Genomic DNA, 13,808 nt, shown 5'->3' on the forward strand with positions numbered 1-13,808 from the left:
AGATGTATTAAAAAAAATTTGTATATGGTGTACTCTAAAAAAATGTTCCCGTGTACCGTAAAAATATATATGGTGTACTTAAAAAAATCGACAAAGAAAGAACGAAGAAACCCAATAATTTTTTAGAAAAATAATAAAAATACTAAAAATGGAAACCAAAGAAAACCAATGAAAAGAATAAAAAAAGGTGAAACCCAAGAAAGGACAAAGAAAAACGAAGAAAGCCGAGAGAAGAAACCAAAAAAGCAAACAAAGAAAGAAAAGCAAAAAACTAGTGAAAACTAAGAAAGAAACAAGAAAAACAAAGAAAAAACAGTAATAACCTTGAAAGAAACAAAAAAACCGGTGAAAAAGCAAAGGGAAACAAAAAAAATCAAAGAAAACCATGAAGAATCAGAGAAAACGAAAAAGAGAAAAAGAATGAAATGAAAAAAAAACGGAAGAACTAAAGGAACGAAGAGTAGCGATAGAACCGAGGAGAAAACATGAAATGTACAAAACGAAGAAGAGCCCTTTCACTGCATGGCAGATTGTGGCATATTGAGGTGAAAAAGGCAGCAACTACGACCAACCAAACGAAAAAACAAAAATGCTAGACACACGAACTAAACCAACAGAACTTCACGGATCAGCTGACTTGTCTTGTTTTAATTAGGCTAAATAACCTACTCCTAGGGAAAGCCAGCCCCACATACCTAAATTTTTCAGAGAACCTTGGGCAGCATAAGAATTTACAAAACACAAAACAACTAATTTTTCAAACAAAACTGACCTTATGGCACTGCTTTGATGTAGATGTGGTCATGGAAACTAGCGGAGAAATAGTAATTCGTTTTAAAGATCCTACTGACACCAGATCTTCTTGCCAATCAAGATGGGAAATTTAGGAAGCAATCTATGTACTGCAACACATGAAGAATCAGGAAGAGCAAGAAGGCATAACAAGGCTGGACAAGATTAAACTGGCAACTGAAACAATCTAATCTGAAATGGTTTGCAAGAAGCGGCCAAACAACACATAACAATGTAAACCAGCACGCAGGCAAGTAGAAGCTCAGTGATAATCAAACATCGAACATATTGAGTTGAGATGATTATAATGCTAATAGTAGATACATGCCATTGCGACTGCTGCTGATTTCCTCTTCCTCCATTTCTCTCTAACTGAACTTTTATGTTTGGTAAATTGCTGCCACCCTTTGGCTGTTGGTTCTTGCCTTTGTTGGAATCATGGATAAGATAGAAGATAATAGACTGCACTGACTAAATATATGCTAAATAACTTGATGCTTAACTGATAACATATTTTTTATCTTATTTTAAAAGTAGTCAAATGTATCCCTGTATTGGCGCTTTTTGGAAAGCTTTTCAGAAATGACGTATTTATGCCCCGATGCTGATACGCGTATCCGAATCGGTGCAATCTGGATCAAAGGATACAAATAAATTCAGAAAATAGGCACATCTTTGGGGAAGTAGATTTAACATGTGGAACAGCCAACCAGAACAATAGGACACAAATTGCATTTAGTGACTACTTTGCAGATTAAAACATGCAAAAAAGACATGACAACTTCAATTAAGGATAATAAGAGAAAAGTTGGTGCTGTTGATAGCCTCCTGAACTCCGTTGAATAAGAGAAAACAGTACAGTGCCAGATTGTTTTTCCCAAGGGTTCCATTACTTTACATAACAGAGCAGCAGTTCAAATACAAACCAGATCAAAAGACAATTCGAAAGTTAAACTAAATAAGGAAGTACAGTGCCAGGTAGCAGAAACAAGATGCAGATCAACATATTGTGGACTAAATTTCTAACATATTGTGGACTAAATTTCTAACTAAGGAGTTGGGATGATTCTGCATGTACTAACCAGTTAGCTATATGTACATAACGTAATATACAAAATCGAGATCTTCATGCTTTCACTGGAAACTCGGAACTCTACCTGGACGCTAGCGAAATGTACAAAACGAAGAAGAGCCCTGCACTGCACGGCAGATTGAAGTGAGTAGCATATTCAGGTGAAACGGCAGCAACTGCGACCAACCAAACAAAAAAAAAAGAACAATCGCACAAGACTTATTATGAGGTTAGGAAAAGCAAGAAAATGGTGGGTACACTACAAACAATGAAGTGTTCTGTTACCTTGGATTAATAGTCTGTCTGATGGCTGGAATGGCTCATTTCAACTAGCGGCACTGTCTCACTAGCTCCTCGCTGTTGCCAAATTAGAAATCGAAGACTGGCAGTGATTTGAGGGAAGGACAGCCGCAGATAGCGAAATTTTTCAGAGAACCTTGGGCAGCATAAGAATTTATAAAACATAAAAACAACCAATTTTCCAAACAAAACTGACCATATGGCACTGCTTTGATGTAGATGGGAAATTTAGTAAACTAGAAGACACAGTAAATCCTTTTAAAGATCCTGCTGACAGCAGATCTTGTTGCAAATCAAGATGGGGAACTTAGGAAGCAACCTATATACTGTAACACTTGAAGAAGGCATAGCAAGGCTGGACAAGATCAAACTCAAACTCAAAACTGGCAATTGAAACAATCTAATCTGAAATGATTTGCAAGAAGCGGTCAAACAACACATACCAATGTAAACCAGCAGGCAGGCACAGAGACAATCAAACATCAGAGACAACTGGAGAATAGCATACTTAAGATGATTATAATATGCTAATAGTAGATACATGCCATTGCCATTGGTTCATGGGCACCTCTTATAACTTGATAATACTAACATAGATGTCCTCCGGATCGATCAACTACTAGTGTTAGTGTAGATAGATAGCATTGGTAAAACCTCCTTCATCCCAATCAGTCAAATGAAATTACAAGATCAACAATCTCACACCAGAACAAGCCCATCAACAACATGGGAACCCTCCCCTCCCAGCTTGCGGAACATGTCGGCATAAATCCTGAGCTTCTCGTCCGAGTCGTCGTCGGACTCCTCCTCCACCTCCTCCGGGTTGCGGCGCATGTAGGCGTATTCCTCAGTGGAATAGTCCGTGTACGTCAACCATGGATTGTCAGCCTTGATCTTCTCGGATTCGGCGTTGTAGTCTGCGATCAGCCTGGCCATGAACTCATCGTGGTCCAAGCCCGCTTCTTCGTCCGAGTCGCAGTCATCGTCCGAGTCCTCCACCTCCTCCTCCGCCTTGGCCTGGGCGGTGAAGGCCGCCTCCTCCTCTGTCTTGGCCTTGACGGTGAAGGCCGCCTCCTCCTCCTCACGGTCCTCCTCCGCCTCGTACTCCGCCCTGGCCTTGACGGTGAACGCCTCCGCCTCCGCCTCCTCCTGGGTCGCGGTGAAGGGTGAACCCTCGTAGCCGGTGGCCATCGGCACGGAGGACTGTAGCTTTTCGCCGGGATTGGTGGATCGGGATTCTCTCATTGGATCTCAAGAAAACGATTAAGGGCATATATAATGGTGGATAAGACAGTCTTATCTTAAGTCTTGCATGTAATTTAGAGATGACAAAAGAGTATGTCTACAATGGGTTATATCTTACCCTTATCTTCAATAACTAACAATTCCTTAAAACATGGTGAGACAAATTGTGTTAAGAGATCATCTCTTGTTTTATCTTAAATAAGAGAAGACAAGCCTTTTTTTATGAATTCTCTCTCCTCCACTTTATCATTTATCCTACGTGGCACTCCTAAAATAGCACTATTGTATATGCCCTAAACGAAGGGAAGGAGGCGGCTGCGGCCGCTGGCGTATATATATGTCCAAGACAGCCGCGTCTCCGGACCGGACTCTGCCAGACTCGTTCATTGGGCTGGGCTGGGCCCTCGTGATCACATCTTTCTTTCCGCTAGCTAGCTTGCTTGTGTTGCTCAAAAAAAAAACTAGCTTGTTTGTTGGGAAAGAATAAAAATCTAGTTTTGCCGGCGGTTTTTTTTGGCTGGTTGATTTTTTCGCTTGATTTTGTTATTTCAAAAAGTTTCTATTGAAATAATTGCAGGAAAAATATTTAAGAATATTACAACTAACAATTTAATCACAATTCCCAAAAATTATGTCGCGACCTCCGATGTACAGTTCCAGTGCCACGGCCTGCTCCAAGGTGGCAGGGTCCTTCGCCGCTGCTCATGACGAAGTGGACCAGGTAGAGGATTGAGGCCGTGGCCAGTCGGGGGAGCAGAGGCACGAGAAGGAGGTTGTGGCCCTCGTTCATTGTGGCCCTGCCGGCCATGGAGGAGGAGGTTGTGCGGCGACGTGAAGGAAGGGGAGGAAGAGAATGCGAGATGGTAAGGGGAGGGTGCTAGCACGGGAGGACGTGGGGACCGCGGCTAGGGTTTTACCATGGTGTCGTTGCTTTTTATATGCCAAAATGTAATGAATTTGCTCCGGTTTAGATGAAAGAATCTAGTTTTATGTAAAAAAATAACCAAGTATGAATGAAAATAGTTTGATTTGTTTAAATATGCATCAATTTTTAATTTCAATGAAATCCCGTTCGAAATGTCTCCGAACATTTGCGGCTACGATTTGATCGTCGGCTTTCATATCTGTGTCCGCGAACTGGTCTCCCGGTCTACGGACGGATACAGTGTCCAGTTTGAAGGTCAGCACTGAAGATGCCCTAAGGTCCTAAGCATTGAAGATGTCCTGGGCGTGCATGTCGAGTCGAATAGCCATCGGAGGCGTTGCCTCTCCGCATGGTCTTCTGATCCCGGCACCGGAAAAACAAGGCAATATCGTGGCTGGCAACCAAGCGAACCCCAGACAAGCAGCATGCTACAAATCCATCACCACTAGCTACCAGGACATCAGATTCTCACATATCGGCAGTGTACAATGCTACAATCAAATTCTCACATATCGGCAGTGTACAATGCTACAAGATGGTCATAGATCTAACCCTACCACATACTCACAAATCTAACTAGAATGAGTACTAAGAAGGGGGTGCAACTTGAAGGAGACGCGGAACAGGTCGAAGAAGAGGGGGACACGAGTCGCCGCTGCTGTCTACCGCCGACCGGAGAAGATGCGTCGTTTACCTGCTCGGCGGTGCCGAAACGCGTTGGAGGAAAATCTCAAAATGGGTGGGGGTATGGTGGCGAGAGTTTGGGCAGTGAGGTGAAGGGTAGTATATAGGGCAACCGAAACGGCGGGAGGTAACCCCAATTCCTCCCACTGACTTTTCGAAGATACGTGCGAGCTTGCATCATCTTCGCGGTCGCATGAGCTCGGCGCCGTGTTCCCCTCCCCTACTTCGCCCGGACCTGAATCGCTAGAAACTACCGCTTCAGCGGCTTCTAGCGGGCATGGTTATGAGATGCTTTAAACTCCGTGTGATGCAGACAAAATAGTGAACCCGGGCAATCAAGCAACCTTTTTTGTTTTGCATGGGCTTGATTGGGCTGTATGTAGGCAACCAAACACGTCCCAACAGGCACACATGAAGTGCTCAGTGCAGTGTGCACAAAAGCTGGAGGCGGCTCTAGAAGAAACAATATGATATGCTTAGCGCCAGCGGGGACTCCAGCCCGCGGTGCACCACGACACGCATCAGCGAACGGAGCGACAACAGCTAACGAACGACAGAGCGTGTGAGGGAGTAGAGACCGCATCAGGTTGGGTGATTTTGTGGCAGCATCAGACGAAGGAGGCAAACAGAAGTGCGTCTGTGCATGCAAAGTACTCACTACTACTCCAGTATACATGTTTTGAGAGGCCAACGGAGTACTTCAGTCCAACTAAAGGTCATGTAGGATAGATAGAAATACACATGCCGGATGATCTGTAGCTGCTGCTGCTGCAAATCTGCAACGGCATATTAATGAGGCGCCGGTGGTAGAATATCATATCCGTGCATCTGCTGTGATTTGGTGGGGTGTGGTCAAAGCGCTTAACCAACGTTGTCTCTCGTGTCGAAAACGAAACGCAAAAGCCTCTCTGAAAAGCTGGCATGCAGGTGCAGCAGCTACAGCCAGGACCCATCTAAAGCTTGGCTTCTTTGCCGTTCCCTTTCTACTAGGTAGGAAGTGCGCCTTGCCGCACCCAGCAGCGATGCTGCCGGGTACGATCATATCCAATTCGATAATATAGTCATAGGAGCATTGCAAATATAAAAAATAACCAATAATATTGATTAAGTACAGTGTCATACACCAAATCATTATCTATGAATAAGATATGAAATTTAAGACGGGTTTTAGACATGGATAACATATTGGATAAAATATATTAACAAATAGGATGAACAGTTCATATATAAGCATCCTCAGAAAAAGAATTCTGGTTTATGACGTTGGAAGTCACATTAAAATTTATCTGAAAATGAGCAGATGTGCCAAGTCAAAGAAGAACAGTACAAAGGATACATTGAGCTTATACAAGCATACGAAGGCAGGCTATGTAGACATAATCGACATCATCGATATAATAGTTCATAGATTCAGATATAGACCAGATATGTTCTCCTTATAGAGACCATAGTAAATACATAGTACGTGACTTAATTGTCTCATCTTGATCTATTTTCATACTGTATGGTAGGCAAAAGATACTACTCGGCGTACATAAAGACCTTGATCGTCGTCGTGCCTTCATGTTGCCTTTGACTTAATCAAATGCCTGCAAAGAAGCAACAAGGACAACGGTAGTGGCGGCAGCGATTTTAAGCAGTCACCGGCGCAGACAGGGAGGCCTCTACCAGCGTTGTGGCCAGCGGTGTTTCCCTTTTGGGCTGCCTCGATGCCATGGTCCTCACTGGTCACTGCAGAGTAGTGGCATAAGCGACGGCCTATACAACCCTTCCAGCGATAGCGGCGGGCAAACCGGCAGGAGACATAGCGGCAACCAACAAACCAAGACGATGTGAGGGGCGGCCAGAGAGAGACAGCATGGTGGCGACCTGCAAGTATATGATTTCTCGTTAGTAAATATCATATCGCATTCTCTTTAGCATGTACTTATAAGAACGGAAGTGACATTGAATGTAGTAGGTAATGATTATTGTCTTAAAGCGAAAATGACTGTAGAGATGTAATTCTTCTAAAAAATAATAGCTATAGATACATAATTGTCCATGTCGCACCCATCTCTACATGACAAAAGAAATAGCAATACTAACATTGTGCAATCTGGGATATTAATGCAGAACATCATTCACAAAAAGGGAGTTGAGCAACAGAAAAGGGGAGGGGCACAGTTTCAAGTCAGACCTTTAATTTTCAGAGTTGATAGGCTTGAGATATAGTTTTGGAGAACCTGAGGATTGTAGACCACCCAATCTTCAATCAGGTATCATTGTTATCATTGATAGACGCATAATAATTGTTCTGCCATAATGCTGCGACGGAAAATAAAGATATTCTTAAAAAGAATGCTCCAAGGTTTAGAATATGGCATCAAATCTCATGACTTGTAAACTTCAAAATTATATAGCAAATGAGTACAAGAAGAAAGATAAATCAACATCTGAAAGCAACCGTAGTAACATATCCTTGTGAAACGACTACTCTTTCCACACTTCTTTTTAGCCTACACATATGATTCAGGATGGCAGCTTATTCTGCTAGTGCAAGCTCCATAGCGCAGTTTAGTTAGATATTTGGGCTGCATGATGATTAGACAATGCCAAAAGGAGCTTGAATTTTAACGCTAGTATTATACTGCATAGATAACATATCTTCAGTCTGCCATGATTATCACAGAACATCATGAAAGGTGAGTTTACATGAGAAACTAACCCATCGGTAGATCTTACCTAAGATGTCTTGTACAATGATAACCAGCTATCAAGGCCAATCTCAAAACTGTTGTGACAGAAAAAAACAGAAATGATTGAAGTATAAGCTTTACAATTGCACTGTAATAGAGAATTTCATCGGCGGGTAAGAACAATGAAATATGTAAACAAAAAGAAAATGCATCATGAGAAACTAAAATGTCTCCTCTCACAATTTCAAACCAAATAAGATACACGTAGCAGTGGGTGCAGATCGGGATCGCGCCCTGGTGCGAGGGTGCCGGTCCAAACGCCAGGTTTAGCATATGCATTCCCACTGTATGCATCGTACAAAGAATAATGAAATCCAAAGGAAGCATCCATGCACATACATGCAACCAAACAGGAAAAACAAACTTTATTATGACACACGACTATTTTAATAATCAACAAACAGTGCGTTATCCAAGAATGCACCATTATTGATCTATAACATCTACTTCAACAGGCAAGATTTTTCTACCACAGAAGAGCCGCACCGGGCTCACCTTCATATTTCTTGAACAGCGTCACAACAAACGTAGCAACCACCAGTTCTTTCTTGCCCAGTTCAATAACTTCATCGGCAGCAAATGCCAAGGCAATCTGATCCCAGAGCACCACACTGGTTTGCTTGCATCTATAAACAGCAAAGTATAAATAAGACTGTTATGACAAAGGAAAGGTGATACAGCCATAAATATCAGTACACACATGTGAGGTTCTTGACATATATGAGCCTTTCAGCCCTGCTTGCACTATGGTACTAAACAGCCTCTTATACACCACAAATGAGCCAGAACACGTTTACACGAATAAACCAAAAAAAATTACTATATATGGTAAACAGCACTATAGAAAGGCATAGGCAGATGAACGGGTGGTAGGGAAATACCTGTGAACTTTTCAGGCATATCAGTTGGGCAAGGGAGCAGAGCCAACGGAGTTAAAGCATACAGAACAGGAAATCTGGCTCAATGTCAGGCCTTATGAAATCAGTAGTGAACGAAGTGATCTTGATCATGCAATATCCCCTGAACAGGCCTGAATAGATACTTCCTTAACAACAATCCACAACTACAAAACCAAGAAAAAACTTAGTAATTCTATCAGGCATGAATGAATAGCAAAAAGGGAACAGGACAGAGAGATACACACATAGAGCGTGAGGCATGAGATATCACAATAGCACCCCATGTTCAACAACTTGCAGCTCTGGCTTGCCGCTCAGCCGAGGGACACAGCACCCAACGCTCACTGCATCCACGACTCTGTTGGTTCACTATATGGAGCAGCAGAAAAAGGGGGTCAGAACTGTGCGCATGGACATCTGTGAGACATGAACCTGGGATGCAGTACCTGAGTGCACACACAACGCGAGTACAAAGGCTGATGACCCCAATAGAGCAGTGGCGTGAGCCGCGACCTGCGCTTCTCCAGTCGACGGAGACAGCACCCATCAGCGCTATCATGCTTGACCACCACGCACAAGATGTCGCTACAGTTTACCTGCGAGAGAGCCCGGGAGAAGGCGCCGAGGCCATAGGGAGGTGGCGCCTCGAATCAAACACATTAAAAAAGGATCCGCTCATGAACGATAAGTCACTCTAATGTGCCATTGCAACAAAAATAGACTACATTTAAATTAAAATGGGGCTACCTTATGTTAAATGTCTACTCCTCAGATGGAATTAATAGGAGTATTTGTCTAGATGGTAAATTGATTAAGTTAAATGTCTACTCTAGTGGAGCAGTTTTGAGCCACTAACTGAAAGTGTTCAGGTTCTAAAAATGTCCAGGTTTGGACTTGTAGTTGTACTTTACAATTCAAGACAACATGGATCTGAGCAGCAACAAAAAAATAGAACAACAGAAAAACAGGGCACCACAGAGCTCTGCAAACTGAAAATTATACAGGCTGTCTCATACAGTAAAATTATGGAGTCAGATAAGACCTTCTTGTGTTACTGTCTTTCAGAAACGTCAGTACAAGCTAAACCCTGGACAGTAAAATGTTGGGACCCAACACCCTCGCGTCAAGACAGTAACACAAAATATGTAACAACTTTAAATACAAATAAAAATGATCAGGGTTCAATGCATAGTGGGCTCAGATTCGCCTTTCCTCGATCATATAACCTACCACCGTCATCTCTTATCACCGGATCAATCTGTTTATACAGTAGAGCTGCCTTGGTTATCACTCAACAAGAATGACCATCCAAGTACAACAACAAGTATCACATGATCAAAAAGGATTCTAGAGACAAGAGGGAGGATCCAACTTGATACCCACAGGTGCCTCGATTGCTCAAAGGCACACTATTTCCAGCCAAGGTAATCATCATTGCCCGAGCACGAACACCACTTGAGAATAAATAAGCAACATCATATAACCTACGGCGGCATAGAAAGGGGCTAGGGTTAGGGAAAGTGGGGAGCAAAGAGGCGGCGCGAGGGCAAGCGGAGGCGGCGGCGTGAGGGCGAGCGGTGGTGGCATGCGAGGCAGAGGAGATCGAGAAAGGGAGAGGAGGAGGTGGGACAAGCGAATGTGAAGGAACGACGGCTAGGTCACACCTATGTGGAGATTGGATATTTTTCCAACCATGGGAAATGACAAAAATGCCCTCCGCAGTTATCTAGTTTTACACGTGGTGGAAAGCCTACAGTCGCGCGCTGTTGCAATTGGAATTTTATCTAACGGCTCACGACGATCTAGTAAATATTCGACGTCTCACGTGAGCCGAACCCGAGATCCGACGGCCGGAAACACATCAGAAAACCGATCAGACGGCTGAGAGTCGCTAAACTCTAAGAGCGTCCGGTGCTCCCTCCGTTTCTTGAGCTATGAGGATTCAGGGTTCATTGCATAGTGGGCTCAGATTCACCTTTCCTTGATCATATAACCTACCCTCGTCATCTCTTGTGTCAGGACCCCGACTCGATGTCACATCGATCTAGCCGGTAACACCTCATATCACTTTGCGGCCTCACGCACGGTATCCCCACGGGTGTCGCCTTACCTTTGCCCGGGACCGTTTACGCATTTTGGCTCACGTATATGATAGTGTCGCTAGCATCCATATGATAAAGAGCCCGGGCTGACATGACTAGTCGTAAACCCAAAGTGGCACAGACTTACAGGGACAGGCATCCATGACCCAGCTTCGAACGTGTCGGTCATCAGCAAGTGGGTCCGGGCTGTAGCACTCGGCTAGCAGGACTCCGGTAAACCGGGCTGTAGCGGGATAACAGGACTCCGGTACTCAAAGCGTGACATTTCCCCGAAGGGACAGACACAGGAACGAAGAAGGACACATGCCGGCCAGCCTAAGTGTTCCAGAGCAGTAGCAAGCTACCATGGCTCAGCGGTAACACTAGGAGACATTTCCCGGTAAGAGAGGCTACTTAAAGATAAACAACTAGATAGTCAGATCCGACACATACCAACATTTCAATCATACACACAATATGCTCGATATGTGCAAATACAACGACGCATCACAACATGACTCTATGACACAAGTACTTTATTTAAGGCTCAGGGAGCCATACATAACATACACAAAGGTACGGGTCACACGACCCAGCATTCAAGTCATACAGTCATACAAACCAGCAACGGAAGTACATTGTCTGAGTACAGACAACTAGTAAAATAAAAGAGGCTTGGAAAGCCTAGCTATACTACGTGGTCCTTCACAAGCTCAGGGTCACCACCTGGGCCTTTAGCCTACTCGTTGATGTCAATGTCTACATAGAACCCATCAGAAGGGGTTGCAGCGTCTTCTGTAAAAAAAGTAAATTATAGCAACATGAGTACAAAGGTACTCAGCAAGACTTACATCAGATCCTACATACATGCATATTATCAAGAAGGGTTGGTGGAGTTATTGCAACAAGCCAGCTTTGACTCTTGGCTAGACTATCCTACGATACTTCAACTTGAAATGGTTTTGCGCACACGAGTCCACTACTCACCACTTCAATACACTACCGAGGATCCACCTCCGTCTCCCTATGGAAGAGCCATCCTCGGCACTCACACTTATCTTGAGGCTTTTAGCAGTTTCCATTTACTTGTCTATGAACTGTATAGGCAACCAAGTAGTCCTTTACCGCGGACGCGGCTATTCGAATAGGTTATGATAACCCTGCAGGGGTGTACTTCTTCATACACGCTCTCACCACTTACCGTCGTTTACACGACATGTACTCGGCAACCTTCAAGCGGAGGCCCAACGTGGGTGTCGGCCACGACCTACCTAATCACCTAAGCCTCCAGTCCAGGTTTATCACCTATTCAGGTTCCATCCACAGGGAGTCCGGCCGAGGTTTCCCATACGGCCCCGAACGATGTGAACAGGGTTCCCGAGATACCTAATGGGTATTCGGTACACCCGGCCACGTACCTACCGCATCACAGCCCACCCCTACGGTCAGCGCTGTCCACGGCCTCCAGTAGGCTACAAACACCAGAAACTACTTGCAACTCCTAGACGGAGAACTAGGGTGAATAAGAAGCCGAGAGGGTCCATTGGTTTCGGGCCCAATGCATGGTAGTAGCTGATTCTTAAATCACACATACAGATCTCAGTGCTTAAGGTCGGCTTCAATGAAACAACCCACCATGTACTCCTACATGGCCTCTCATCGATACCTTTACCAAATCGTGTTCACCACACCACTCTCATTACCGACATAATCATTTCACTCTAGCCATCACCCAGATGAACCAGACCTGACACGACTCTAAGCATAGCAGGCATAGCAAGGTAGGAACAACACATACATAAGGCTCAATCAACTCCTACACATGCTAGTGGGTTTCATCTAGTTACTGTGGCAATGACAGGTCATGCAGAGGAAATGGGTTCAACTACCGTAGCACACAGCAGTTTGAAACGCGTTGTCTTAATGCAGTAAAAGAGAGCAGGAGCGAGAACATGGGATTGTATCGATATGATCAAATGGTTGGTTGCTTGCCTGATGGTTCGATGCACTGATACGGTTCTTCGTTAGGGTAATCACGGTACTCCTCAGAGGCAGAACCTGTCGCAAAGGACACCGATACACAACCATCACCAAACAATGTGCAACAATATGATGCATGCATGAAACATGGCAATATGAGTGTGTTGGGCTAATGCAACTAAAACCAGAAGGGTTTGAACCAATTTGAATCAAAGATTCAAATTTCAAACTCAAACATGGCCTTTTAACGTGCTTTTCCTTGTTCTGCATTAAACATCAAGTTAACTTGTTTAGTCATGCATGAAAATAGTACAGATGGATAGATTGGATTTTTCTGATCATTTTTCATATATAATTTGTCTGATTTGGAGTTACAGAATAAAAGTTATGAATTTTTGAAGTTTAAATAATATTCTGGAATTTCCTGATTTAAATTAAATCCAGAAATATATATATTGCGCCAGCATGACGTCAGCATGACGTCAGTGGTCAACTGCGGCTGGCTGGGGTCAAACCTGACGTGTGGGGTCCACACGTCAGTGACAGGGGGGTTTAACAGGGTTAATTTAATCCTAATTAGGAATTAGTGGCGCTGGGGCCCACTGGTCAGTGTCAGGGGGGGTAGTTAGTTTAGGTAGGTCGTGGGTGTAGACCACGACCTACCTAAACACTTAAGCCTCTAGTCCAGGTTTATCGCCTATCCAGGTTCCATCCGCAGGGAGTCCGGCCGAGGTTTCCCATACGGCCTCGAACGATGTGAACAGGGTTCCCGAGATACCTAACGGGTATTCGGTACACCGTGCCACGTACCTACCGCATCACAGCCCACCCCTACGGTCAGCGCTGTCCACGGCCTCCAGTAGGCTACAAACACCAGAAACTACTTGCAACTCCTGGACAGAGAGCTAGGGTGAATAAGAAGTCGAGCGGGGTCATATTTCAGGGCCCAATGCATGGTAGTAGCTGTATCTTAAATCACACATACAGATCTCAGTGCTTAAGGTCGGCTTCAATGAAACAACCCACCATGTACTCCTACATGGCCTCTCATCGATACCTTTACCAAATCGTGTTCACCACACCACTCTCATT

At 44.1% G+C, this 13,808-nt stretch overlaps 1 long non-coding RNA gene across 1 annotated transcript; it reads right to left on the reverse strand.

Annotated features, from left to right (window-relative positions):
• Window positions 1-7,272: 7,272 nt before the first annotated feature.
• On the reverse strand, window positions 7,273-8,318 carry LOC119352243. Its single transcript, XR_005170144.1, has 3 exons — window positions 8,252-8,318; window positions 7,743-7,791; window positions 7,273-7,325 (listed from the first exon to the last, which is right to left on the reverse strand). It is a non-coding gene; the product is annotated as an uncharacterized LOC119352243 (long non-coding RNA).
• Window positions 8,319-13,808: the final 5,490 nt, after the last annotated feature.

The sequence above is a fragment of the Triticum dicoccoides genome, chromosome 2A, assembly GCF_002162155.2.
Source record: "Triticum dicoccoides isolate Atlit2015 ecotype Zavitan chromosome 2A, WEW_v2.0, whole genome shotgun sequence".
In the NCBI taxonomy this organism is placed as follows: domain Eukaryota; kingdom Viridiplantae; phylum Streptophyta; class Magnoliopsida; order Poales; family Poaceae; genus Triticum; species Triticum dicoccoides.